Source organism: Oncorhynchus mykiss, chromosome 18 (genome assembly GCF_013265735.2).
Source record: "Oncorhynchus mykiss isolate Arlee chromosome 18, USDA_OmykA_1.1, whole genome shotgun sequence".
Classification (NCBI taxonomy): domain Eukaryota; kingdom Metazoa; phylum Chordata; class Actinopteri; order Salmoniformes; family Salmonidae; genus Oncorhynchus; species Oncorhynchus mykiss.
The window spans coordinates 48,022,199-48,049,720 of record NC_048582.1 but is presented as its reverse complement, the minus strand read 5'-3'; the positions used below and the strand labels follow the sequence as shown (position 1 = coordinate 48,049,720).

General features: G+C 44.1%; 1 pseudogene; it reads left to right on the top strand.

Annotated features, from left to right (window-relative positions):
* On the top strand, positions 1-11,863 carry LOC110496403 (annotated as a pseudogene).
* The last annotated feature ends 15,659 nt before the right edge of the window (positions 11,864-27,522 follow it).

Sequence of the window (27,522 nt, the reverse complement as noted above, 5' to 3'; positions counted from 1 at the left end):
GTGTAACTGATTCTTCAGACATGCCCTGTTGCTGGTTGATGGCGTCGGAGGAAACTACACATTTTAAGAAACGTCTTTTCTAAGTTTGAAGTCTAACACTTATTGACTTTTGGGTGTTTTCTACGTTTACTTAAGACGGGGTTTTTCGTTCTAAACTAAAATGGGAGCGCGTATTGCATTGTGTTCAATCGCCAGCTGTGTAAGTATCAATTATTTAACTTCTTTATTTGTCGTTTTGCTCACTTTGTAAGAGTGAGAGAGCGCAACGACGTTTGTTTGTGGCTTCGTATGTAAATACACACATTCCTCTGTTTTCCCCGTAGGTATATTCTGTGTTTTTATGTTGATCGTTAATACCTACGTTTGGAAAACAGACACTTGTTTGCAGAAGTCATCAGTTTCATAATTAGCTGCACGACTAAAATGATTCCCTTTCATATTTCATGCCGTGTTACGGGCAAGTTCAGTGATCATGTTAAATAAATATGATGTGAAATAAAAGGTTTTCTAGGCCTACTCGAGCCATTAGGTGAATTTCTTCAAATTTTGGACGCACACACCGCAAATTACCATGCCTAGAGTGATATACCTATTGACCCTTTCGATTGAAGTTTGTCCCACATTCTCAGGTCAGCAAAAAACCGACAATTTAAACGGTTACACCTTCCAGAGGCAAGGCTTATGAGTGCTGCTCGCCTGCATGTTGCATGGTCTGCTACCCTGGTGCATACAGTCTTCATAGCTTGCAATCCTTTAATGAAGGATGGCTGATCCTTCCCTGCTGCCACATCATAGGCTTCCCTATGCTCGACTAAACTATGCTTCATGTCTCTGGTCTGATCTGGCCTATGCCTCAGTAGTTCACACATCGTATCTTGACTTGACTATCTGCCTGACTCATCAGAGGAGCAGTGAGGGATGCCTCCCGTCGAGCACGAACCTTCTGTGACCGCATACAACACGTACCCAACACTGGGTCTCTTTCTCAATTCATCTGTCCCGATTCCTCCCATCCTATCCTTGGTTCTTCTCAAAACACATCTGAAAGGGATCTTGGATCTCCACCGATGCATATTTGAGGTGGCAAGGAGAGGGAAGACCTGGAATCATGTAAAGCTATAGGTTGAGAAAGGGCACATCAGGCAGGGGGCTGTGTTCGTTGCTGTACTCTAACCGTATGACTGGCAGCCCTTGTCATTGTAACTGGCCTGACTACCTTCAGTTGTCTGGGCTCGTTTGGCTGGAAAACACGATGGTTGCCGTAACAATAACTGGCTGTAGCACACAGTACTTTTGTTGTGCACACACACCATGCATGCGTTTGCTACATTAGCTCATCTGCCCCCTCATTCCTTCTCCCTCTGGCATACCAAAAACGACTCGTCTGTGCAGTCCTATTTCTTATCCCCTCTCTCCCTCACCTCCCTCCTCCAGGCATCGTGTCTGTGTGGCTCTGCTCCCTGTCTGCTGTCCCTCCACCTACAACGCCACTGTGTCCCGGCTGGCCTTCTCCTTCCTGCTGCTGCTGGGGACCCTGGTCTCTGTCATCATGATCCTACCTGGCATGGAGACTCAGCTCAGGAAGGTACCACCACACAACCCTGGTCTTGGTTGCTTGATGAGTAGAGTTGCCTGAGACCTACATATTTGTGTTAGCTCCCTGAACTAATTCCAAGGCTTTAGCTCAGCGGGTTAACAGGATTGTGGTTCGCAGGAGACCCTGGTTCGAACCCAGTTGGTCACACAAGCTGGTGAAGATGGCCCAGTGGTTGACGAAAACGTTTTGATGCTGTCGTCAATGTACGTTGTTGGTTCTATTCCTACTGTTTCTTTACTGATCTGTCAGATACCAGGGTTCTGTGTGGGTGGAACCTCCATACCCATGCCAGGCATGGAGAACAAGGTGAACTGTGACGTCATCGTGGGCTACAAGTCTGTGTATCGCATGTGCTTTGCCATGGTCTGCTTCTTTTTCCTGTTCTCCATCATCATGATCTGCGTTCGCAGCAGCAAGGACCCCCGAGCCTCCCTACAGAACAGGTATGTAGCTGACCTTTTTATAGTAGTGGATGGTGATCTTCAGGGACACAATGTTGCCCTCTGCTGGCCAGGCCAGGGCAGTGCCACATTCTCCACACTCTTATTTGTTTATTGATAGGTGAGAATTGTCTGTTAATTGAATGATTAGAATATTCTACCCTGAAACATATAATTGTATGGAATTGATTAGTATGTCTAAAATCATAATCAATAAATGTGTTGTCCTAGTCAGAATTAGGGTAAAACAATATGTCTTTATGGTATTTTAAACACAGACTGTCTGAGCTTGGTGTCGACCTGACTAGAGATTTGGGAGAGAACAGGGAGTACGTCTCAAGGACAAGGTCGCTATATCTGTCGGCTGGGAAGTGAGACAGACAGTGTGTGCGTAGCAGGACATGTTTGTGTGGGTGTGAGAAGTCAGTATAAAATTAATTGTTTTGTATTCTTGACTTTAGAACGTTTCTGTGAATACACCTTTTTGACTATTTTAGCTGGGCCTCCGTCTGTTTCATTCGACCAGGACCTTACACATTCTGGTCTGCAGACTGAGAGTAATATAATTAAATTGGGTTATGTACCCAGAGAACATAATTCTCATATAATTTACATACCAGCATAAAATATTAGGGCTAGGATAAAACCAGTATCCCAATACTCGTTAGTGTCATGGCAAGGAAACAAAACACGAAGCAGCTTTAACTTTAGGAAAAAAGCACTAATGTTGGAAACAACCGCATGTTGTCATCCAGAGTCACATTTATTTACTTTCCAAATTTTATTGGAAGATTTTACACTATTTTACATACAGAAGGTTTTTTAAAGGATGATACTGCCCAAAAATATGACCAGTCTATTTTATTTTTTTATGGCGCACAGACACAGGACCTGTTTTTGTATGAGGTGATTTTATTGAATGAATGCTTGTGGCTTTGTCCTCTCATATACTGGTTCTTCAAGTTCCTTGTTGGGGATAACTGTAGGAGCCTTCTTCATTCCAGACGGGACATTCAACACAGGTATACACCATTCCTACGATATTACATATTTTCTTCACCCTGAAGAAGGCACAGTGATGCTGCAACATTGGTTGTTTTTTACCCAATAAATTACTGGGGGATTATTCATATGGAGTGTGCAAATCTCCTTTGTTTTTATAGCTTGCAGTTTATTCACTGTTAATCAAATCAAATGTGTTTATATAGCCCTTCGTACATCAGCTGATATCTCAAAGTGCTGTACAGAAACCCAGCCTAAAACCCCAAACAGCAAGCAATGCCGGTGTAGAAGCACGGTGGCTAGGAAAAACTCCATAGAAAGGCCAAAACCTAGGAAGAAACCTAGAGAGGAACCAGGCTCTGAGGGGTGGCCTCGTCTGGCTGTGCCGGGTGGCGATTATAACAGAACATGGCCAAGATGTTCAAATGTTCATAAATGACCAGCATGGTCAAATAATAATAATCACAGTAGTTGTCGAGGGTGCAGCAAGTCAGCACCTCAGGAGTAAATGTCAGTTGGCTTTTCATAGCTGATCATTAAGAGTATCTCTACCGCTCCTGCTGTCTCTAGAGAGTTGAAAACAGCAGGTCTGGGACAGGTAGCATGTCCGGTGAACAGGTCAGGGTTCCATAGCCGCAGGCAGAACAGTTGAAACTGGAGCGGCAGCACGGCCAGGTGGACTGGGGACAGCAAGGAGTCATCATGCCAGGTAGTCCTGAGGCATGGTCCTAGGGCTCAGGTCCTCCGAGAGAGAGAGAGAAGGAAAGAGAGAATTAGAGAGAGCATACTTAAATTCACACAGGACACCGGATAAGACAGGAGAAGTACTCCAGATATAACAAACTGACCCTAGCTCCCCGACACACAAACTACTGCAGCATAAATACTGGAGGCTGAGACAGGAGGGGTCAGGAGACACTGTGGCCCCATCCGATGATACCCCCGGACAGGGCCAAACAGGAAGGATATAACCCCACCCACTTTGCCAAAGCACAGCCCCCACACCACTAGAGGAATATCTTCAACCACCAACTTACCATCCGGAGACAAGGCCGAGTATAGCCCACAAAGATCTCCGCCACGGCACAACCCAAGGGGGGGCGCCAACCCAGGCAGGAAGATACATCATTTTCTCTGGGTGTGTGCCAGCTCATGTTTTTTATAAAAATATTTTTCTCTAAACCCCAATAACCAGTGGCGATTTTTAACATTTAAATATTTGTGGGCAAAAAAATTCTATCACCAAAGCTCAAATGCATCGAAACCAGTACACTACACTGGCTACAATTGCTTCTGTCCCTCTCCTCGCCCCTACCTGGGCTGGAACCAGGGACCCTCTGCACACATCGACAACAGCCGAAGCATCGTTACCCGTCGCTCCACAAAAGCCCGGCCCTTGCAGAGCAAGGGGAACAACTACTTCAAGGTCTCAAAGCGAGTGACGTCACCGATTTGAAATGCTATTAGCGCGCATCCTGCTAACTAGCTATCCATTTCACATCGGTTACAAATGCACTAATATCCAATCCCAGATAGGAGTGTTGAGCCACACACAAACACTATAACATTTGGTTTATGGTTTGGTTTACAGCTACTTCCCATATCTTTAGGTTATATTGCACGGAAGGCCATGGTAGTCGAGTAAACTAGCTAGTAATTGGTCTGCAATATCGCGACTCCGGCTGCCTGATACAAATGGTGCCGGGTTAACGATATACGACGTTATAACACTATTCCCTTGCTTCATCTATTGCACCTTTACAGTTCCATCAAAGGTATTTAAACTAACCCTTCTTGTACATGTGGTTCTATGGGTATTAGTCTGCCATCAGATATCAACAATAAGACATGTAGCCTATAGGGTATTATAGCTAACCTACCTCATAAGTGATGTTAGCCACTGCTTCATGATCCACCACCAACCACTCCATTTGAATCTTCTTTTCCAGCTTGCTTTATTTTAATGGATGGACATATTTTAAAATGTAGCTGGCTAATGGGCACTGAGACATTTTCTATACATTTTTTTTCATAATGTTAAGTTTCAAAATCATTTGCTAGGAGATAGCGAAGGTAGTCGACATGTTTCAGCTAGCTAAGCTACCTAGCTTGAAGACGTGGTAAACAACTAGCTAGCTATGAAGTTGACACATCAGTTCAATCAAAGTTACCGGGCATAGGACTGTGGCCAATGACCATGAGCCTTCTTGGGCGGGCACGGCTACTGTAAATCAATGGAGCACCAATTAGGGGCTTTTGCTGGCTAGCTCAGCAAGTGCTGCGGTGACGCACCCTCAGCGCAACCAGAGAAGATTAACGACGCCTGCGCTCTGTACTTTCCGTCTGCCCCTCCACCACAGTTGACACCAAGCTGCCTTACTCAACAAAAATGTACCAAAACAACAATGGAATGGGAAAGCGACCAAATCAAAGTTTATTTGTCACATGCGCCAAATACAGCCGGTGTAGACCTTACAGTGAAATGCTTACTTACAGGCTCTAACCAACAGTGCAAATAATGCAGATAGTCCGGGTAGCCATTTGATTACCTTTTCAGGAGTCTTATGGCTTTGGGGGAAAAAACTGTTGAGAAGCCTTTTTGTCCTAGACTTGGCACTCCGGTACTGCTTGCCATGCGGTAGTGCAGAGAACAGTCTATGACTGGGGTGGCTGAGGTCTTGACAATTTTTAGGGCCTTCCTCTGACACCGCTTGGTGTAGAGGTCCTGGATGGCAGGCAGCTTAGCCCCAGTGATGTACTGGGCCGTACGCACTACCCTCTGTAGTGCCTTGCGGTCGGAGGGCGAGAAGTTGCCATACCAGGCAGTGATGCAACCACGCTCTCGATGTTGCAGCTGTCAAACCTTTTAAGGATCTGAAAACCATTGCCAAATCTTTAGTTTCCTGTGTTGTGTATGTTGTGCCCTCTTCACAACTGTCTTGGTGTGTTTGGACCATTCTAGTTTGTTGGTGACTTGGACACCAAGGAACTTGAAGCTCTCAACCTGCTCCACTACAGCCTCGTCGATGAAAATGGGGGTCTCTGACCTCCCTATAGGCTGTCTCAACGTTGTCGGTGATCAGGCCTAACACTGTTGACGTCTGCAAACTTAATGATGGTTTTGGATTCGTGCCTTGCCATGCAGTCGTGGGTGAACAGGGAGTACAGGAGGGGACTGAGCATGCACCCCTGAGGGGCTCCAGTGTTGAGGATCAGCGTGCAGATGTGTTACTACCTACCCTCACCACCATGGGACCGCCCGTCAGGAAGTCCAGGATCCAGTTGCAGGAGGTATTTAGTCCCAGGATCCTTAGCTTAGTGATGAGATTTGAGGGCACTATGGTGTTGAACGCTGAGCTGTAGTCAATGAATAGCATTCTCACATGGGTGTTCCTTTTGTCCAGGTGGGAAAGAGCAGTGTGGAGTGCAATAGATTGCATCATCTGTTTGGGCGGTATGCAAATTGGAGTGGGTCTAGTGTTTCTGAGATAATAGTGTTGTGAGCCATTACCAGCCTTTCAAATCACTTCATGGCTACGGACTTGAGTGCTACGGGTCTTTAGTCATTTCGGTAGGTTGCCTTCATGTTCTTGGGCACAGGGACTATGGTGGTCTGGTTGAAACATGTGGTATTACAGACTCAATCAGGGACATGTTGAAAATATCAGTGAAGACACCTGCCAGTTGGTCAGCACATATGCTTTCTTAGATCAAGCAATTTGTTTCATACTATTAAAATGTGTGCTAACTGATATTGTTGTGACCATTAAATAACAGAATGGCCCACGTGACGCATTGCCACTGCCAAGAACTTGTAGTCAATTAAACACACCTTGCACATTTTGTCTTTTAACAAACTCGCTGTGTGTTCAAGTGTGGTTCTACTTTGGCATGGTGGGTTCCTTCTTCATCATCATCCAACTGATCCTGCTCGTGGACTTTGCTCACACCTGGTACCAGTCCTGGCTGGAGTACGCTGAGGAGGGAAATGGCAAGTGCTGGTTCTCAGGTACTGATCAGTCTACTGATTTAAAAAGTTGTATTCTAACTCATTTATTCAGTCTTTTCTGGAATTAAACTGAAATTTCCTGAAGAAAATAGGAATTTCAGTGTAATTTAATGAATTGACCCTTATCCTGGTTTTCTCCTAGTGGTAATGGAAAGCCGTTTCCTAACATCCGTAATGGGATGTATTCTTCTGTTTCCCCACAGCTCTCCTTCACAGTGCTGCACTATGTCCTGGCCTTCTCTGTCTATTACACCACGGGAGACGACTGCACTGAACACAAGGTCTTCATCAGCCTCAACTTCATCTTCTGCATCATCGTCTCCATCGTTGCCATCCTGCCCAAAGTTCAGGTGAGGTTTCAGTCTCGCAAGAAAGATTGATACCAGCACACTGTTGAAAGTTCCTGCAGTTTTGAGTAGTGTTTCTTTGCAGGCTGTTTCAGTCTTGTTCCTCTTTCTTTGAAATGTATACACATCCTGAAGTTCATTCAGGGGTGACAATATTAGCAATGTTTGCAATTTTGAAGATCATCAAAATGTTAAACAATGACACAGTGAACTATTTGTTCATGTGAATGTAGTTGAACAAAAGTTAGACACTGATGTTTTGTGTTAATTTATGTATTGTCCCCCAGGAGTCCCAGCCCAGGTCAGGCCTGCTCCAAGCGTCCTTCATCTCCCTCTACACCATGTATGTCACATGGTCCGCCATGACCAACAACCCCAGTAAGTCTCGTCATGACCCTGCCGATGCCCCTGTTCAGTCATTGGTTAAGAGTCATGGTTCAGGTCATGCATTAAAGATGGCCTGATGTAACTATGACTCACATAGCTGCATACTGACTCATGGAAATCACTTGATGGGAAGTCTGGAACAACAAATGTATATGTGACAAAGCATATTTTACCCAAAAGATGATCAGTGATCACGTCATCCAACATGAGATGAGTTGCAGCCAAGAATCACAAGAGAAGAAGTAAATCAAATAGATGTGACTAGCTCATAATTAAAAGCTGATCATTTGTAGTTTTCTTTGTTAAAAGCATAACATTTAGTCTTTTCAATGGCCTTCATCAGAATGACAATATTATACCTCTTTCCCTACAGACCGCAAGTGTAACCCCAGCCTGCTGAGTCTGGTACACAACACCTCCACCCCTACAACTGCCACAGGGCAAGGGGTCCAGTGGTGGAATGCACAGGGCATCATAGGACTGGTCATCTTCCTCTTCTGCACTCTCTACGCCAGGTATGAAGTTGCAACCTAGAGTAGGGTTCACACCAATCCTGGGGACCCACAGGACCGGGCACTCTGTAGCAGACCAGAGACTAATCAAATGTTATTGGTCACGTATACATGTTTAGCAGATGTTATTGTGGGTGTAGTGAAATGCTTGTGTTTCTATTTCCAACAGTGCAATAATATCTAACAATTTCACAACAATACACACATCTAAAGGAATTAAGAATATATAAATATTTGGACGAGCAATGTTGGACCGGCATAGACTAAAATACAGTAGAATAGACACCTGATTGAAGTACTGAGCTAGAGTAAACGTGCAAGCCTGTGGGTCCTCAGGACTGGATTTGAGACACTGGTTCAGAGCTATGTTTCAAATTAAATCCTGACTATTCGAGCCTGTCCACATCATCACTTCCCTTTTTTTCTGGTGGGTTTCCTGCTCTTTCCCTCCTCCCCTGCAGCATCTGTTTATCTAACACCCAGGTGAACAGGCTGATGCAGACAGAGGAGGACCAGGGTCTGGCTGCAGACGACCACGAGGCGGCCACGGGGGAGGACGGGGTCAGACGGGCCGTGGACAACGAGGAAGAGGGGGTCACCTACTCTTACGCCTTCTTCCACTTCAGCCTGTGCCTGGCCTCCCTCTACATCATGATGACACTCACCAACTGGTACCAGTAAGTAGCTCTGTTTTCTTTGATTATGTCTGAGGGGATAGAGGAGTAGGGATGTGTACAGGTGTAACGGAGGTGATTGATGTTGTTCTAGACCTTGCGTCAGCTCCCCAAGCTAATGCCTGGGCTTTAGGTCAACAGGATAAAAGTCTTATGGTACTCCGAAGACCCAATTTTCCATCCATCGCACATGGTCTACTATGCGTTTTTCTGATGGTAAACAAAATGTGATTGATTGGTCCTGATCTCTCCCCAGACCTGACGCAGAATACCAGGCCATGCAGAGCTGTTTGCCAGCTGTGTGGGTGAAGATTGGCTCTAGTTGGATAGGCCTGGCTTTCTACCTCTGGACCCTGGTAGCTCCTCTCATCCTCTCTAACCGAGACTTCAACTAAAGACATACATTCCATCCAGGGCTAAGTTCCCAAGTAGGAAGAGGGTGGGTGTCTTTTCAGATTTGCTGAGGGACTTAACTGTTTGGCATGTTTTGATTTATACTATTTGGAATGTTTTTTTGAATTGTGCTACTTGAAGGAAGGGACCATTGTCATGTCTTATTTTTTATTTCAGGCTGGTCTCATTGACTAGACGTAACGTAGTAAAAGAAAATCAGGGACACTTAAATTAGTATATGTTATGTTTGGTATTGTTACTTAATTTGCAACTACTTAGCATGCTAGCTAACCTTAACATCAACCTTAATCCTTAAGGGTCTAAGCCTGCGGAGGGGTTCTATTAAGCTGACATATGGATTTTAAAAAAAGATTTTCATACCGAGGATAATTTATCGACTTGAATATTAGGACCCCTTTAAGTATTATATAAATATATCACACGCACATTATTTTATGAAACATTGAATTGGGCCTTAGTGCTATTAGCCCATAGAAATGGATTGAATAACAGATTCATAAGGTAGTAATAAATTAATAGGAAGTTTTTTTTTTTTAAAGTGTCTGTCATATGTCTGAGAGACATAAGCCCAGAAAACACAAAACAATTTTTTTTTTTTTTTTTTTTTTTTAAAGATGCAGAAATTGTACTGCCATTTTCTGGTTGCTAAAATACGAATAGTTCGCCTAATTTCAGTTTGTGACAACAAGCACGTATAGTGTAGCGAATCATTGTACTATCTAAACCACTGTGAAATATATTTTTCATAACCAAAAATATTGGATTTTCCGCTGTTTGACGCTGGTGTCCAAAACCGAAGGTAAGATGCAAAAACAAAACTTAAGAACAGGAAGCATAGAACAGGTATACTGCTTCTTAGACTTGCTTTAAATGAGTTACAGATCTATAACACACATTTCTATGTGAATTTGGTCGGGTCGCCCAAAAAAATGACATTGCAGCTTTAACCAAAAATGTTTTGGCACTAAACCACTTCCATATGTCCATATGATTTTTTTTATGTACTGGTACCGGGCTACTTTCAGACGAGGCTTGTAAGCGCACTCAAGCAAAACAAATGACGTGAGAGTCACCTTTCCATCGAGGAGTCATATTAGTGTGTAGTCCAAACAGTTTGGACGCTACAGACAGAAGTTGGCAGTACCGACTTCAGACGAGTCCTCGTGATGCTTGTTGGGGGCGTGTTCATGAGATTCCTCTTCCCATAGTGGTCATATTAGTTTTGTAGGCCACGCTGTTCAGATGCTACTGACGTTTTCGTGAGAAGACCGATTTTCGGGGTGTCTCATGGTCTGACAAACACGCTGTAGCTCAGCTACCTTCCATCGCAGATGTGGAAGGCTGCCATTCACGGATGCGGTGGATGCAGCCCGTGCAAAACAATGTAAATGTCTAGCACTCGGGATCCCGAATCTAAGGCACTGCATCTCAGTGCTAGAGGTGTCACTACAGACACCCTGGTTTGAATCCAGGCTGTATCACAACCGGCCGTGATTGGGAGTCCCATAGGGCGGCGCACAATTGGCCCAGTGTCATCCGGGTTTGGCCGGTGTATGCCGTCATTGTAAATGAGAATTTGTTCTTAACTGACTTGCTTAGTTAAATAAAGAAATAAACAGACTGCTTTTGAAGGGGACTTCTTATTATTATTATTATTATTATTATGCTAATTAGATTTCAGCAGGGGTGTTGACATCGACCCCTAGCCTAGCTAAGATTATCCCTAGCTAACATTAGCATTAGCCACCTAGTTAGTCAACAAATTGTGGACAGACAAATTAATACATACTATACCAATCGTAACGTATGATACTAATTTGAGTGTTCTGGAGATGATTTTACTGTTCAGTCTATCCCCTATTCCAGGTTTAATTTCCATTTAGCCATACTTGAGGTTGGACTTATTTACTTTTTTGTTGTTGATCTTGTTAAAAATGGGATTGGTTTCATGCTTTCAAAATATCTTCTCTGGTCACTGAATCTACTGAAATGACTTCATAAATCCTCAAATCGTATGAACACGATCGATATGTTAAACCAGCCAAGTAAACTCCACTCAGGTGTTAATGTTTTACTTGTTCCACCTGTTTGCATACATTTAGATCCTCTCTCCACAATATACCTTGCTCAGTCCATCCACGACATGTTTGGCAGGGTGCCATTGCTACAAATGACCATAGTCTCGGATGTTGTGTACAAGATTATGTTCATCCAATGCACTTTCTCCTTGTTTTTAGTTGATTTGTTTTATACATTTCAGCGTGTCTTTGATTCCAATGTACATATACATTTTTTGTTATAGCTAAGATTTGTAAAAGTGCCTTTTAAACCTATAGATTTGCTACACAATACCTATTCAGTCAGACCATAGACTGGCTTTGTATTCCAATTTGTATATGGTTTGTCATATATCTGTCAAGGTATCTCTAGTGCCTCCTTGTCATGATGAAATGTAATACATCTGATCATCTCTGAAATGTCTTCCAGTGTTCTATTGTGAGATTGTTATTTTAAGAGTTCATAGGGTCCTGTAGGTGGGACTATTGCCCCTCAAATGACTGTATATTGCTGCTAGGTTTTTATTTAAGATGAGTAGTTCTTTACGTACCTCTTCCAGAGAAGTAGAAAGTGCCCATGGCACTTCTTTTGTCTCTGCCATTCTGCCTCAAAGTGAAACATGTTCGCTCAATTCATGAGGACAGCCAATGCCTACTACTAGTTAAATCACTTTGTTCATGTCATAGCTGCAGCAACCTTGTAATCAAGTGCTTTATTCTGTTCAACACTAGTGTTACTTCATGTTATCAGTAGGACATTCCAGCACCTGAGAAGTTGAGGAAACAGACCAAAGACATGTCATCGCATCATGTCATCGCATGATGTCATCGCATGATGTCATCGCATGATGTCATCGCATGATGTCATCGCATGATGTCATCGCATGATGTCATCGCATGATGTCATCGCATGATGTCATCGCATGATGTCATCGCATGATGTCATCGCATGATGTCATCGCATGATGTCATCGCATGATGTCATCGCATGATGTCATCAGTCTGAGCCAACAGGGATTCCAGAACCTCCAATTCCCTCTGGCTTCATTCATCACCCTGATCACATGACCATACTCCAACAGGATTATTCTTATTTCCTTGTGACGCAGGATTACCCATGCAGCCACACCACACTCTCTCGGCAAGGGAATGCGATTTCCCCATCACAAGATTGGCATGAGGGGGTTGAACACAATACCAACATTATATTCATTGAGGAACAAATGGGATTGGCTGGGGTAGAGAAGGAGCACATAGAGATGGGTCTGTAGTTATTCCATGAATTCAGCCTCAAATCAAATCACTGCAATCAGACCATTTGAGTTTAAGCATAGCAGAATTACGCCTGGACACACACTGAAGTAATGTACACGTAGTGGAAAATAAAGTGAGTGCCATGCCATATTACTTTCAGCTGACTGCTTTATGGTAGTCAATGTTAGTTGAATTAACATGCTTTCATTCAATCACTTTGAGATCCTTCCTCATGCTCTTTTACAGAAAATAATCTACTGTATATATCGGAGTATTTTTCAATCCTGTACACTAGTAGTTCTGATCTTGGTGAGTGGGTGACCTTGTTAGTGTGATTACCCTGGGTCTCTGTGACAGACCGTTCAATAGTGGTGGAGTCCCCCTCACAGCAGGCATTTAGACCTAGTCTACATAATGCTGTTATATAATGGCCTGGTTGGGGGAACCCATCACGCTATGACTCTGTCTGGGGCCTCCACTGTGGTGCGGTAGAGGAGAGAATCCGGAAAATATTGGTTGCATTAGCCGGTTAGGATCATGCTCACACTGGGGATGAGGACTGCCACTGTGCATCTGGATACATCTGTAGGTTGAGGTGAACACACAGGTAGAGGGAAAATGTATGTTCTAGAGCAGAGCTCTCCAACCCTGCTCCTGGAGAGCTACCTTCCTGTCGGTTTTCACTCCAACCCTGTTCCTGGAGAGCTACCGTCCTGTAGGTTCTCTCTCCAACCCTAATCTAGCACACCTGATTCTAATTATTAGCAGGTTGATCAACTGAATCAGGTTAGTTACAACTGGCATCGGAGCGAAAACCTACAGGAGGGTAGCTCTCCGGGAACAGGGTTGGAGTGAAAACCTACAGGAGGGTAGCTCTCCGGGAACAGGGTTGGAGTGAAAACCTACAGGAGGGTAACTCTCCATGAACAGGGTTGGAGTGAAAACCTACAGGAGGGTAGCTCTCCATGAACAGGGTTGGAGTGAAAACCTACAGGAGGGTAGCTCTCCGGGAACAGGGTTGGAGTGAAAACCTACAGGAGGGTAGCTCTCCGGGAACAGGGTTGGAGTGAAAACCTACAGGAGGGTAACTCCATGAACAGGGTTGGAGTGAAAACCTACAGGAGGGTAGCTCTCCATGAACAGGGTTGGAGTGAAAACCTACAGGAGGGTAGCTCTCCATGAACAGGGTTGGAGTGAAAACCTACAGGAGGGTAGCTCTCCAGGAACAGGGTTGGAGTGAAAACCTACAGGAGGGTAGCTCTCCAGGAGCAGGGTTGGAGACTCCTGTTCTGGAGAGCTACGGGCCTTGCAGGGTTTTTTTTCTCCAGCCCTGCTCTATCATGAATCTATATAGATTCTATAGATTAGAATCAAGTGTGTAGTAGGGTCAGACCAGATTCCTGCAGGTGGGAGGATAGCTAATGGCACCCCAGGAGGAGGGTTGCTTGGCAACTATGGTGCAGAATATAACCTGGCAACTCCCTGGTATAAAATATAACCTGGCAACTCTGGTATTGAATGTAACTTGGTAACTCTCTGATACAGACAATAACAACCTGTGTGGAAAAACAAGCTAAATTTAGAGCAGCTATCTACTGAATGTTTTAATTAGAGGTCTCAGAGGTCTTGTTCTCACCCCATTACCCCATAATGACAAAGTGAAAATGTGTTTTTAGACATTTTTGCCCATTTATTGAAAATGAAATACAGAAATACTTCATTTAAATAAGTATCCATACTTTGTAGAAGGCCCTTTGGTAGCAATTACAGCTGTGAGTCTTGCTGGGTATGTCTCCAAGAGCTTTTCACACCTGGATTGTGCAACATTTGCCCATTATTCTTTAAAAATGTCTTCAAGCTCTGTCGAATTGGTCGTTGATCATTGCTAGCCAAACTGTTCAGGTCTTGCTATAAATCTACTTGAAAATCCAAGTCAAAACTGTGACTCAGCCACTCAGGAACATTCACCGTCTTGGTAAGCAACTCCAGTGTAGATGTGGCCTTGTGTTTTAGGTTATTGTCCCGCTGAAAGGTGAATTCATCTCCCAGTGTCTGGTGGAAAGCAGACTGAACCAGGTTTTCCTCTAGGATTTTGTCTGTGTTTAGCACCTTTACAATATTTTTTTTTATCCTGAAAAACTCCCCAGTCCTTAACAATTACAAGCATGCCCATAACATGATGCAGCCACCACTATTCATAACACTTTGTATTGAGGACAAATAGTTCATTGCTTTGCAGTATTACTTTAGTGCCTTGTTGCAAACAGGATCTATGTTTTGGAATATTTTTATTCTCTACAGGTCCACTGTCAATTTGGTTAGTATTGTGGAGTAACTACAATGTTGTTGATCCATCCTCACTTATCTCCTATCTTAGGCTCTGTAACTGTTTTAAAGTCACCATTGGCCTCATGGTGAAATCCCTGAGCGGTTTCCTTCCTCTCCGGCATTTGAGTTAGGAAGAACGCCTGTATCTTTGTAATGACTGGGTGTATTTATACGCCATCCAAATTATCATTAATTACTTCACCATACTCAAAGGGATATTCAATTATTCTTTGCAAGGCATTGGAAATCTTCCCTGATCATTGTGGCTGAATCTGTGTTTGAAATTCACTTTCGACTGAGGGAACATACAGAAAATGTTATGTGTGGGGTACAGAGATGATGTTAAACACTATTGCACTTATGCAACTTATTATGGGACTTGTTAAGCACATTTTGGCTTGCCATAACAAAGGGGTTGAATACTTATTGACTCAAGACATTTCAGCTTTTCATTTTTAATTCATTTGTAAAGATTTCGAAAAACATGATTCCACTTTGACATTATGGTGTATTGTGTGTAGGCCAGTGACAAAAATATCTAAATGTAATCAATTTTCAATTCAGGCTGTAACACAATACTTGCTGAAGAAGAGTAAAAGTAAAAGTAAGATAATACTTTTGGTTTGGGTTTATATATTTGATTTAAACAATGCAATAATATTGAACCTCTTCACAGTCTGATGTATGCTCATCATGTAATTAGGGGTTCAAGCATCAAAGCTGTGAGAACCCCTAATGTATTTGTTGGCAGTCATTAATATTACATAGTCATTATTTATTGAATTAGGCTACAGAAAAGTCATTACACAACTGTATTACATTGTCTATTGTGTTACACTGTTAGTCATTTTAGGTATTATCAACAGTAAAAAATAAAAAAAAACTCAAACATTTAACTGCAGCATACTGTAAATGATGGTGCATTATGGGAAATTGCTGTATTTCAATTGGTACTGTAATTCCACCTCACTGAATAGAGTATGGTACTGTAATCTTTTGAGCGCCCAAAACCTTCACCACTAGTGGGTGCATGGTATTGTTGTTTCCGGCTCATTAACAGATGTTGAAGCTTGCACTGTAAAAGGATATGTGTTGCAGTCGTGAATGAGAATGCTGTATCAATTTAACTCCTATGTGGTTATAGTGCCCCATGAATTTAAAATCTATAAGGGACACACTGGAGTGGCAGCAAGTCTTAAACCTTAAATGGATGAGTATTTTGCCATGTCCTTGTGGTCAGTTTTGCCTTGTGGTCACTGCCAATTTGGAAGCCTTTGTTAAGACCTCTAGTGCAAGTGATATAAAATATTTATTAATATGCTGTAATGTTTAAACACTTTGCCAACCAGCCAACCTGCTTGCACCAATTCCTTGTAATTACAGGGAAATACTGTGAAATATAAACCCTCCCCTCAATAAATGTAATTCATTCATCCATTCAATCTGAGGAAGTTAGAATGAAACGTTTTTACAGTATATTGCAGTCAATTTTACGATATTGACACAGTACTTGCTTTCATGCCACATTTATATTACAATAGCTACAGGCCCTACTGTAATATGAAATACAGCATTTTACTTGCCACAGCGCTGCCTGTAAATAACTGTCAAATTAATGGCAACCCCTTTACAGTGTACTATTATCCATTGTCCCAGTCCCCCACCAGGATTTGGTCAAACTGAGATATCAAATATATAACATCATAGGCCTACTAAAAACTAAATGTAAGGCTAATACCATAATAGAGCCTTTGCAGAGCAACAAAAGGCATAGGCCTGTGTTCTCCATTGTAGTGACTACAGTATGCCACTGAGTTGTTAAAGTGGGCGGGGTATTTCTCTGGAACTGCGTGGATCGAAGCAGCGTGTTCTGTCGCGAGGACCAGCTGTGTGTGTGGGACACTGGCGCGCGCTACTGTGTGAAATCGCAGCATCAGTTTGAAAAGGGATAAGGAGGACCCTCCATCCCTATCCCGCCACCGCCAGAATAAAAATAACACTTCTCAACCTGGGGCAGTCCGTTTACATGGTAGGCTAGATTATGAAAAAGTCTGCTCTGTTGCGGAATAACCTACATGGCTCAAACAGTGCAGCAATGTTGACAGCTATTCACATTTTAGCATCTGGCATTATTACCATAATTTAGCATACCGCTATGCCCCTGGCTGATATGAGGGGTGGTGATATGTGGCGGAGACACGGCAACGGCACTGCAACGAAGTGAAGTTCAGCGGCTCTGCAGGTACAGTAATGCTGGGGACAGTGTATCATTGTTTGGAACCTTTAGGAGCTCGGTAGCGACAGAGTAACTGTTCTTCACACGAGATGACTACAGGTTATTGTGCATTCTCGCGCTTTGCAGATCGCGTGCATAAAACCTATCCAACAAAACCGCGACCTTTGGGAAATTTGTTGTTATGTATTTGTGTGTGAAGACAGTATGAGGCAGCATGCCTTGTGATGCTCAAGGGTTGTGTGCATGTGTAGCCTATACCGGCTGCCTCTATTCTGTACAGTCTTGGGACAGTTCCAAGACTGGGGTTGTCATTGTTCAAGTGAAATGGGTAGACAAGATAGAAGGAAGAGCGAAACCAGTGGTTCAGCTTGCCACACAGTCGCTAGGCTACATTATGCTGATAGGCAACGGAACAACATGCGATCAGAAGGCCATGTGTTTTTATATTTTTATCAGCCATAATTGTACAGTATCCTTAAACTATTGATTCATCACGGATATAATTTATGAATAACAAAACGCTCTCGTTTTGTTTTTATTTTCAAGACATCTTGATAAAAGATTATGCCACTACTTTACAACACGCGATAGTACGGCCATGTGTTATCTTTTTACCAGACATTATTTTACAGTAGCCTAGGCTATTGATTCACCATGGAAATGTATCAATAACAAAACGCTCTCGTTGTGTTTTAATTTTTAAGACATCTTGATAAAAGATTATGCCACTACTTTTTCGAATTATTTTGTCGTTCGATTAGGTCTTGCCAACGTGCATCAGATGTTGCCAACGTGCATCACACTGATTCGCTCTCTCAGGAATGTCAGAACCCACAATCCCACATCAGCATCCGTGGGACAGGGATGCCTCCTTTTCCCCTCCAATCTTCGAAAGCGAGAATAGTGAAATTCCTTTACAACATAAAATGGAGGTCACATAATGTATGCCTATTTCATATCCATTTTAGAATAGCTGTAAATATAGTGGTCATTCTGCACAGCATGCCCTATGAATTGACATATTCTGTGAATGGAAGTCCATGTGACTGACGGCGGTAGAGAGAGCATCCCGTACAGTCCGCGAGATTGTCAGCCCCACGCGAAATCATATCATTATCAATAAATATTAGTCTAGAAAATCACAACTGCTCGGCTCGTGTGGGTTTAATATTATGTCACTGCGGTGGTAGAATATTTAGCTATAATATTGGATATATTGAAGCAATGCATTGTGAATAGTCTATATCTATACAGTCTCCTAACATTCTATATCTATCCAGTATTCACTGTGCCTGTCTGTCTGCACAGATCCGGAACTTGTTCTTTGAGGTGCATTGCATCCTTTCCCCGTCCACTGATATTAGCCTGAAATCAGATTTTACTCAGAAAATGACAATGATAAGAATTAGATCGCCAGAGACTATATTTGACGCTGGCAGCGTTGGTTCCTCGGAATGAACGGTGTCGTAACGCTGCCGCATCGCAGTCAGTGAGAATGTTGTGGACGACGCTGCGTCCATCCATGCGCCCCGGTGACGCTTTCTCCATTATCATCTAGCACGCACTTAGCCGCCTTCTCTGTGTTGCAAGTACCTCTTTCTTGGTGAAATACGGACACATTATATTGTCATGCGATGCATTAGTTAATAATAGTACGCCACAAGAAGAATTACCCATGTGACAGTTGGAGTCCATCAACAGCTCAAGAGTGCTTCGATTTTCGATACCACGTGCCCTTTATATAGTATTAACTGTCATCTTGCGTGTAATCAAGAAGGTTGGAATGTCGTAAAGACATAGGGCATCTCAGGCCAAGCTGTTGAAATGTCGGTTTTAGACACATAAGGAATTTATTTTGCTTAGTTGAATTTATAGAGAGAACAAGACATATGTAGGCCTCATCATGGTGTATTTTCTTAATTTGCAAATATGATTTTCAAAATTATAGGCCTTGGACAAGAAATGCTTCCCATTGATCCAATCTCAACACCAAAACCTTGATTACTTTATCCAAGCTGCATTTTCGACTAGCATTTTTGACTAGTTGGTTTAGCTTTTACTGAATTAAACTCAACCTGGCATTTAAAGTTGACGCTTAGGGCCAGGGATCTGGAGCCCTCAAAATGATCAGTCCTGACATCCCATTGCACATAATTCAGTGCTGGGTTATTGGGTGTCAGTTTGGCATGCAAAGAGAGGAGAGGGCACACTGTCTCACTCCCTAGCTGTGGAGAGGTGGGATGTTTGGCATTATTCTGACAGATTGTGTGTGTGTGTGTGACTGCATAGAGAGAATCTTTCCCATGGCTTCATGGAGAGTCCAGTGGCAGCATTATGATTTATTTCCTCCAAGGCGTCCCTCCTCCTTAGTCTTAGACATATGACCGCAGGAATAGGCTTGTGTGTGTGTGTGTGTGTGTGATCATACAGTTGTGTGTTCTGATGGTCAATGTTGATTGTATGCCGTTGCATAAACCTCCACTCCGACCCAGTTATGGGTGATGATGATGATGAAGAGGGTCACAAGGCTGCTGCTGTATTATTATTTTCCTTGAGGATGATGCCATATTTGGGTTGAATATTTTGTGACCTCGTATTCAACGAGCCTCTAACAACACTAGTAGACGTCTGGCCCAGATTCTGTTTGTGTGGTAGAATAGAAATGCCCCTCTCTCAGCTGTGGGGGTGACTGTGTAGAGGAGAGACCAAGGACATCAGGACAATCACTCTAGGTGCTATTGAGTAAAAACCCATCCAGCACAAAATGACCTTAAAGCCTCAGGGATGGATGTAAAACAATAACAACATGAACATTCACGCAGGTGCAACACCTTTATATAATACTTTAATAGCCACTGAGGTAGCACCGAGTTGAACTTTCCACTGTGAACTGTAGTGTTTAGCCAATGCAGGAGCATAATGCTGTGATTGTGACATTGATAGGCCCAGGGCCCAAATGGAGCTTGCCGTGCTTGACATTAGGGTCAGAATGGGGCACGGTTTATTCTTGGTACTGAACATGAGCACACTTTGAGGACCAACACAGGCTCACAATCCATTCCGGTTCGAGTCAGAACACATACCGTGCCTTCAGAAAGTATTCAGAACCCTTGACTTTTTCCACATTTTGTTACGTTACAGATTTATTTTATTATTGATTAAATAGTTTTTTTCCCTCATCAATCTTCACATAATACACCATAATGACAAAGCAAAAACTGTTTTTTAGACATTTTTGCAAATGTTTATATGTGTATGTATGTATATATGTAAAAAAAAAAGGAAATATCACATTTACATAAGTATTCAGACCCTTTACTCAGTACTTTGGCAGCGATTACAGCATCAAGGATCTCTCTTGTACTCCGTTCATCTTTGCCTCGATCCTGACTAGTCTCCCAGTCCCTGCCGCTGAAAAACATCCCCACAGCATGATGCTGCCACCACCATGATTCACCTTAGGGATGGTGCCAGGTTTCCTCCAGATGTGAGGCTTGACATTCAGGCCATTCATGTGCCTTTTACTGAGGAGTGGCTTCTGTCTGGCCACTCCACAATAAAGGCCTGATTGATGGGGTCCTGAAAGTGTGTGTGTTTTGTGAGTGTGGGTCTGTTCAGGCAAGATTAGTCTAGCCTGGTGAGGACAACATTGATATTCATCCTACACTTGCTTCTGGAAGTCCTGTCAGCTTCCTTATCCCTCAGGTGTCAGTAACTAGTGTGGGTGTGTGGTGTCACTCATCAAGCCAACCGTTTATTTTATTTTACCCTTATTTTACCAGGTATGTTGACTGAGAACACGTTGTCATTTACAGCAACAACATGGGGAATTGTTACAGGGGAGAGGAGGGGGATGAATGAGCCAATTGGAAGCTAGGGATGATTAGGTAGCCATGATGGTATGAGGGCCAGATTGGGAATTTAGCTAGGACACCGGGGTCAACACCCCTATTCTTACTATAAGTGCCATGAGTTCTTTAGTGACCACAGAGAGTCAGGACACCTGTTTAACATCCCAGCCGAAAGACGGCAACTAACACAGGGCAATGTCCCCAATCACTGCCCTGGGGAATTGGGATATTTTTTTAGACCAGAGGAAAGAGTGCCTCCTACTGGCCCTCCAACACCACTTCCAGCAGCATCTGTTCTCCCATCCAGGGAACAAGCAAGCCAGCAGTGGGATGCAGGTTGGAACTTGGGAGGTGAATGAGAGGAACCATTCTCTGTAGTCAGCCTCTCTCTCGCACGCTCTGTCTGTCTGTCTGTCTGTCTGTCTGTCTGTCTGTCTGTCTGTCTGTCTGTCTCACACACACACACAAAAACTCATAATCCTTAGTCCTAGACATAAGAGTACACAGTAGCAGCACGATGACAAATCCTTCATCTAGAGAGCTCAGTGCATTGGGCCTACTTAATGCTGATAATCATCTACAGGAAATGACTTTCAGTTCAGTCCACCATTGATCTATATGATCCAGTAGGATACATTATGTCCAGAACTCATTACTCTACTAGCTTGGACATCCGATTGGAACAACTGTTTGTTTCCATTTGACAGTATCTTGAAATTCCTTCCCACTGTCCTAACCAACCAGCACACTCACACACTCCACTGCTATCGAAACAAAACAGTCACGAGGAAATCGTGAGTTCTATAAATGTGTGTGACAGAGAGAGAGAAAGACAGAGTGTATTGTTACTGTATCAATGTTATTCTCTTAAACTAGTGACCATTTGTAGACACTGACATCTCTACTATGCCAGTTATTGAAGCAGACAGAAGCTACAGTGAGGTTGAGGAGGACCTGTTCTGAGAGGGGATTTGTCTTGTCTTGGCCATTCATCAGGAGGACTTCCCTGGGTCACCACGGCGACAGCGGAAATGTTCAAATAGCTCTAAGTGAACATACTTCCTCCCTGTTGGCACCGGCTTACAAGACGTTTGGAGTGGAAATTACCCCCTCCCTCTTTCTCTATATCATCCTCATTAATGAAAGGGCACACTCTCTTATGTGTGTGTTTTTGCTCGCCCACGCATGTGTGTACATAAAAATGTATAGACAGTTTGTATTTGTGTGTGCGTTCATGTGAACACACCACACCGTATGCTCATGTGTTTACAGTATGTATGGGAATGAGCTCACATGTTGACTGGGTGCTGTGTTTGGCCCGGAGCCCGACCCCGACCCATAGCCCAGTCCTGTCAGGGGTTGGATTGTGCTGTGTGACCATGGTGGGGAGCATATGGACAAAGCCTGCTTTCACAGTGAGGTGGAAGGCCCTCTCTCTGACCAGCCTGCATCATCACCAAGGTGAAGAGGTTGGCTGGTTCTGTGTGGTCCTGCAGGGTATTTTATTTTTCTCTCTCTCTCTCTCTCTCTCTCTCTCTCTCTCTCTCTCTCTCTCTCTCTCTCTCTCTCTCTCTCTCTCTCTCTCTCTCTCTCTCTCTCTCTCAGTGAGGTGCAGGACCAGGCTCTCTCTGCTCTCCCTTTGTCCTGTGGAGAGAGCAGCCTGTCAGGCCAGAAGGCCATCAGCTGTAGGGCTCATTCACAAGTCACCTACATGGACACACACACACAGACACTGCTTACATAGTGGAAGAAGGTCATGGGTTCTCTGGGTTGGCTACCAAGGCCAGCAGATTGGTCAGTTGCTTTGTGGATGATTATTTTTTGATAATTTTTCTTATATCAAGTGTTAAAATGTTCAAGTGTCAAGCGTAGCTGTCCCCCTCTAAGTTGAACAGCTTTTATCGATATCAGTTGCAGGCTTCACCGACAGATGTCAAAATATTGTCCTTAGTGCTTCCCTGCCCACAGTATCACTGCCTTTGTCTTCCTCTGTCTCTGTCTCTCTCTCTCTCTCTCTCTCTCTCTCTCCCTTCTCTTACCCCCCCCCCCCCCCCCCTTCAATTTCTCTTTCTCTCTCTACTTCCTCCTCCTCTGTGATTGCTATAGATTCCTGGACAGGGGCTTGTTGGCAGATTGCCCCAGCTCAGCTCTCAGCCAGTGTTTTGTTTTTTTGTTGGTGAAATAAGAGAACATTTGGCTACCTCCTCTCCCCTCTCTTCCTCTTCCCCTCTCTCTCTCTTCCTCTTCCTCTCTCTCTCTCTCTCTCTCTCTTTCTTTCTGCATTACATCACCTTGATATGGGAGACGATTGGTTTGGCATTACTGCTCTGTGAGACCAAAGGGACCAGGAGAAAGCACTGGATCTGAAAGTGTGTTATTGGAACTCAGTTCAACCAGAATGTGCTCATGTAACAGCTGGTTTGGTGAACTGCACTCTTGTGATGAGTAACCTGCCAGATACTTAAAGACTTGTGTTTCTCGTTGAACTAATGTCCACGCTTTAGCTCAGCGGGTTAAAAACACAGTCTTGTGGCATGCTGGAGAACCGGTATCGAAACCCTGGTGGGTCACACTAGTAAATCACGCAAAGTCAAAAGTCTACTTGTTACAGAGAAATAGAGGGAGCCAGCCTGGCTGGCTTTGTGTGGCAGGCTTTGTCTTCCCAACAGTTTACTGCTGTACATCCTGCTGAACCCCTCAGCCAGCTAAGTGCATCACCTCTACTGTCTTTGGATCAATCCCTCCGATGAGTGTGTGTTTTAGTGACGTTGAGTTACATCATATAACGCTGCTTCCCACCGACGAAGGCCAGAACAGACGGCCTGCTAAGCCTTTCTGCATGACTGTTGTTATCAACACTACGCAATCAGCCTCCCGACTCTGTTCCTAGGGGTTGGTGTGCGTGTGTTATCTTCTGGAAAACCTTCATTCTCCTTTGTGAGTGCGGACCAGCTACACAATTGTTATCTTCTGGATCCCATTTCCTGGTTTTCACCTTCAGTGTCACCTGTATCTCTTCTTTGTTTCTACTTCTCCAGTGATGACAGGTGCCGACATGCACAATGTAAATGTCGCCGTCCTCATAACGCCTTCTTCCTGGTAAAGTGAAGAGGGGTTGGGTTCCAAGACGTAACTAGTGCAGTGACACTTTCTGAAGGTAGCAGTTCCTCTTTCTATTTTCTACATGGTTTCTCTAACCACACAACGCCTCCCATTCATGTCCTCGTTGGGATTCCCTTCACGGTCCACTTCTCAGTCTGTCTAATTGTATTTAGAACACTTTCCTATAAGAGACCCTTTTAAAAATATTTTTATATCAATGATATCTTATTTGTGGATTGATGGCCCTGTGGCAAGACTCGTACTGTATATTTTGTTCAGAAACTGCTGGTCGAGATTGAATGGGATAAACTTTGATCGTGATTGTTAGATACTTGTGGAACATCGTCATAGTAGCTCTACTAAATGGTTCATGATGGTGCATTATAACATCATGTGAAAGGAACATTCTAGATGAGTAGAACCGCATGGTGTGGTACTGGGTCTGCTTTAGGGCTCTGCTTTCTTCTGTTCTGCAGTTAGTGAGCTCAATCGACAGGTACTTCACTGTAACATTGTACTGTTTCACTCACAATGTTTAGGAGAAATAGCCGCGGAAGAGAGAGAACGAGAGCGAGAATCGAACCCAAATCAGAATCAGTTAGACTAAATGAGGTGAGCAAAGCATACCCATCAGGTTTCTACTTCCAAATGAATCTCTGAAGTGTCCTTTGTACAGACTGAGTAAATACATGAACTACATACATGTAATGAACCTGTTATGGAGCAGTTAATAACAGGGTTCTACAGAAAGGGGTCACCCACCACACCCAGCCCTACAGTACTGTACATATCAACATGGTGGCGTGTTAGATTGGTTAGATCATAGGGGAACATACAAGACCCTGTCTGATCAGATACTATTTAGAGCTTCATGTGGGCCACAAGACGGTCATGTCGCCATTTCCTGTGGCTGTGACGGAAGGTCTCTGTGGCCTGTCTGTTTGAGTCTGGGTCTGGGTTCGAGTGTGTTTGGATTTAGGTTTCGGTGTGGCTGTGGGTGTGTCTGGGTTTGAGTGTGTTTGGGTCTGGGTCTGGGTTTGAGTGTGTTTGGGTCTGGGTTTGAGTGTGTTTGGGTTTGGATGTGTTTGGGTTTGGGTGTGTTTGGGTCTGGGTCTGGGTTTGGGTGTGGGTGTGTTTGGGTCTGGGTTTGAGTGTGTTTGGGTCTGGGTTTGGGTGTTGGTGTGGGTGTGTTTGTGTCTGGGTTTGGGTGTGTTTGGGCCTGGGTTTGAGTGTGTTTGGGTCTGGGTTTGAGTGTGTTTGGGTCTGGGTTTGGGTGTGGGTGTGTTTGGGCCTGGGTTTGAGTGTGTCTGGGTTTGAGTGTGGGTGTGTTTGGGTCTGGGTTTGAGTGTGGGTGTATGTGGGTATGTGTGGGTGGGCGTCTGTACATGTCGGACTACATGCCACCTGGCTAGCTGACATTAGACGGTCATACACTGTTGCTTCGTTCCACTGTCCATACTATCGTAACACTTAGTACACATGCCCAGTACTTTGATCCATTCTAAGTAGTGGGCTACTGTGGATATTGGGGACAGATACAGTATAAGCCTTTGAGCTGCTACTTGGGGTGTGTTCTGCCAGGCAGAAGGTTATCTGTCTTTTATCCTGGTTGACTCCTGCTACGGCTGCTGCTGCCTATTGAGTGGATGACCATTAGGCCTATAGATAATTGATTGACATGATGGACAATGGAAAGTCGAGCACAGGTACAGACAGCAACAACCGGGAAAGACAGGAGAGTAAAGCCTTGTATTTTATGTAAGAGCTTATATAAACACTGCTTTTGCTTAAGGATAGCTAAATATAAACTCACGAACACTCTCAAAGCAGTCAGACATGTAAAAATAGCCACAGCGTGATTGCACAGGATTAATTCTCCTTGTGTGTGGGTTTCTTGTTTGTGTGTGTGTGTGTGTGTGTGTGTGTGTGTGTGTTTCTTATTTGACCCCTTCCTCATCTTCTCTCCCAGTTAACCGCTAGTGAATTTACTGTCTTGCTCTGAGGCAGTACAGCACAAAGAATGCAGTGAGTGTCTGAGTCAGTGAGGATAAGCAGAGACAGGGTGGGGACTAGGGAGACTCAGACAGACTGAGTCAGTGAGGATAAGCAGAGACAGGGTGGGAACTAGGGAGACTCAGACAGACTGAGTCAGTGAGGATAAGCAGAGACAGGGTGGGGACTAGGGAGACTCAGACAGACTGAGTCAGTGAGGATAAGCAGAGACAGGGTGGGGACTAGGGAGACTCAGACAGACTGAGTCAGTGAGGATAAGCAGAGACAGGGTGGGAACTAGGGAGACTCAGACAGACTGAGTCAGTGAGGATAAGCAGAGACAGGGTGGGGACTAGGGAGACTCAGACAGACTGAGTCAGTGAGGATAAGCAGAGACAGGGTGGGGACTAGGGAGACTCAGACAGACTGGGTGTATCTCTGTGATGTTATTCAGCCCCCCCCCCCCCCCCCCATTCCCCCCCCCCCCCCCCATCAACATGGCAACTGAAGGGACAAGTTGAGGGGCAGATTGAGGCTGGCATCACGTTATGGCGAATAGCCCTCCCATTCAAGGCCCAGCTGCCTGTGGAGGGTGAGGAAACACAACACACGCACACTGGCAGCTCTGTCACTGGCGTTATGGCTGTGATGCTGACAAGGACTCTCTCTGTGCTGCCTGCTAATGCTGCAGAGGGATGAAGACCTTGGTTAGGGCTCCTTTCTAAACCAGCCAGTCTGTGTGTGTGAGTGGTCGTCCTTTAGCTACCAATTGTCTTGATGGCATTACCTCAACACTCCACACGTCGGCAAGCTTTCAGCCTCTTGAAAAGGGAAAAAAGGGAAAATAACATCCCTTCCTCCCTCCCTTCCTCCCGTGGTATAAAGAGAGGAGTACTGATGTCAGAATCACTGAATCGCCTGGACTGTGTTCAGCTGGCTCTGTCAGCAGTATGTGTGTGTGTGGACATTCTCCAGAACCACTCTGAAAACCTGGAACCCTGTGAGCCTTTTTCCACCTGGGCCCTGTGTTTTCAGCTTTTCCAGGTTTTTGTCAGAACGAACGCAATAGCAGCAATAGGCAACCGCTGCTTTCCTTCCCTCGCCTATGGAAAGTGAGAACTGAATGGGGAAACTGTGTTTTAAAAATACAAGTCACCACCACACACCCTTCCTCTCTGTTCTCCCTCTCTGCCAGCTGAGGAGCCTGAGATTCCTGCCAAGAACAACATGGCCTGACGTCACCCTCCAAATAAGGATATTCCACTTCACTTTTACTATCTGAGGGAGACGGAGAGAGACAAATAGGGAGGGATAGAGAGA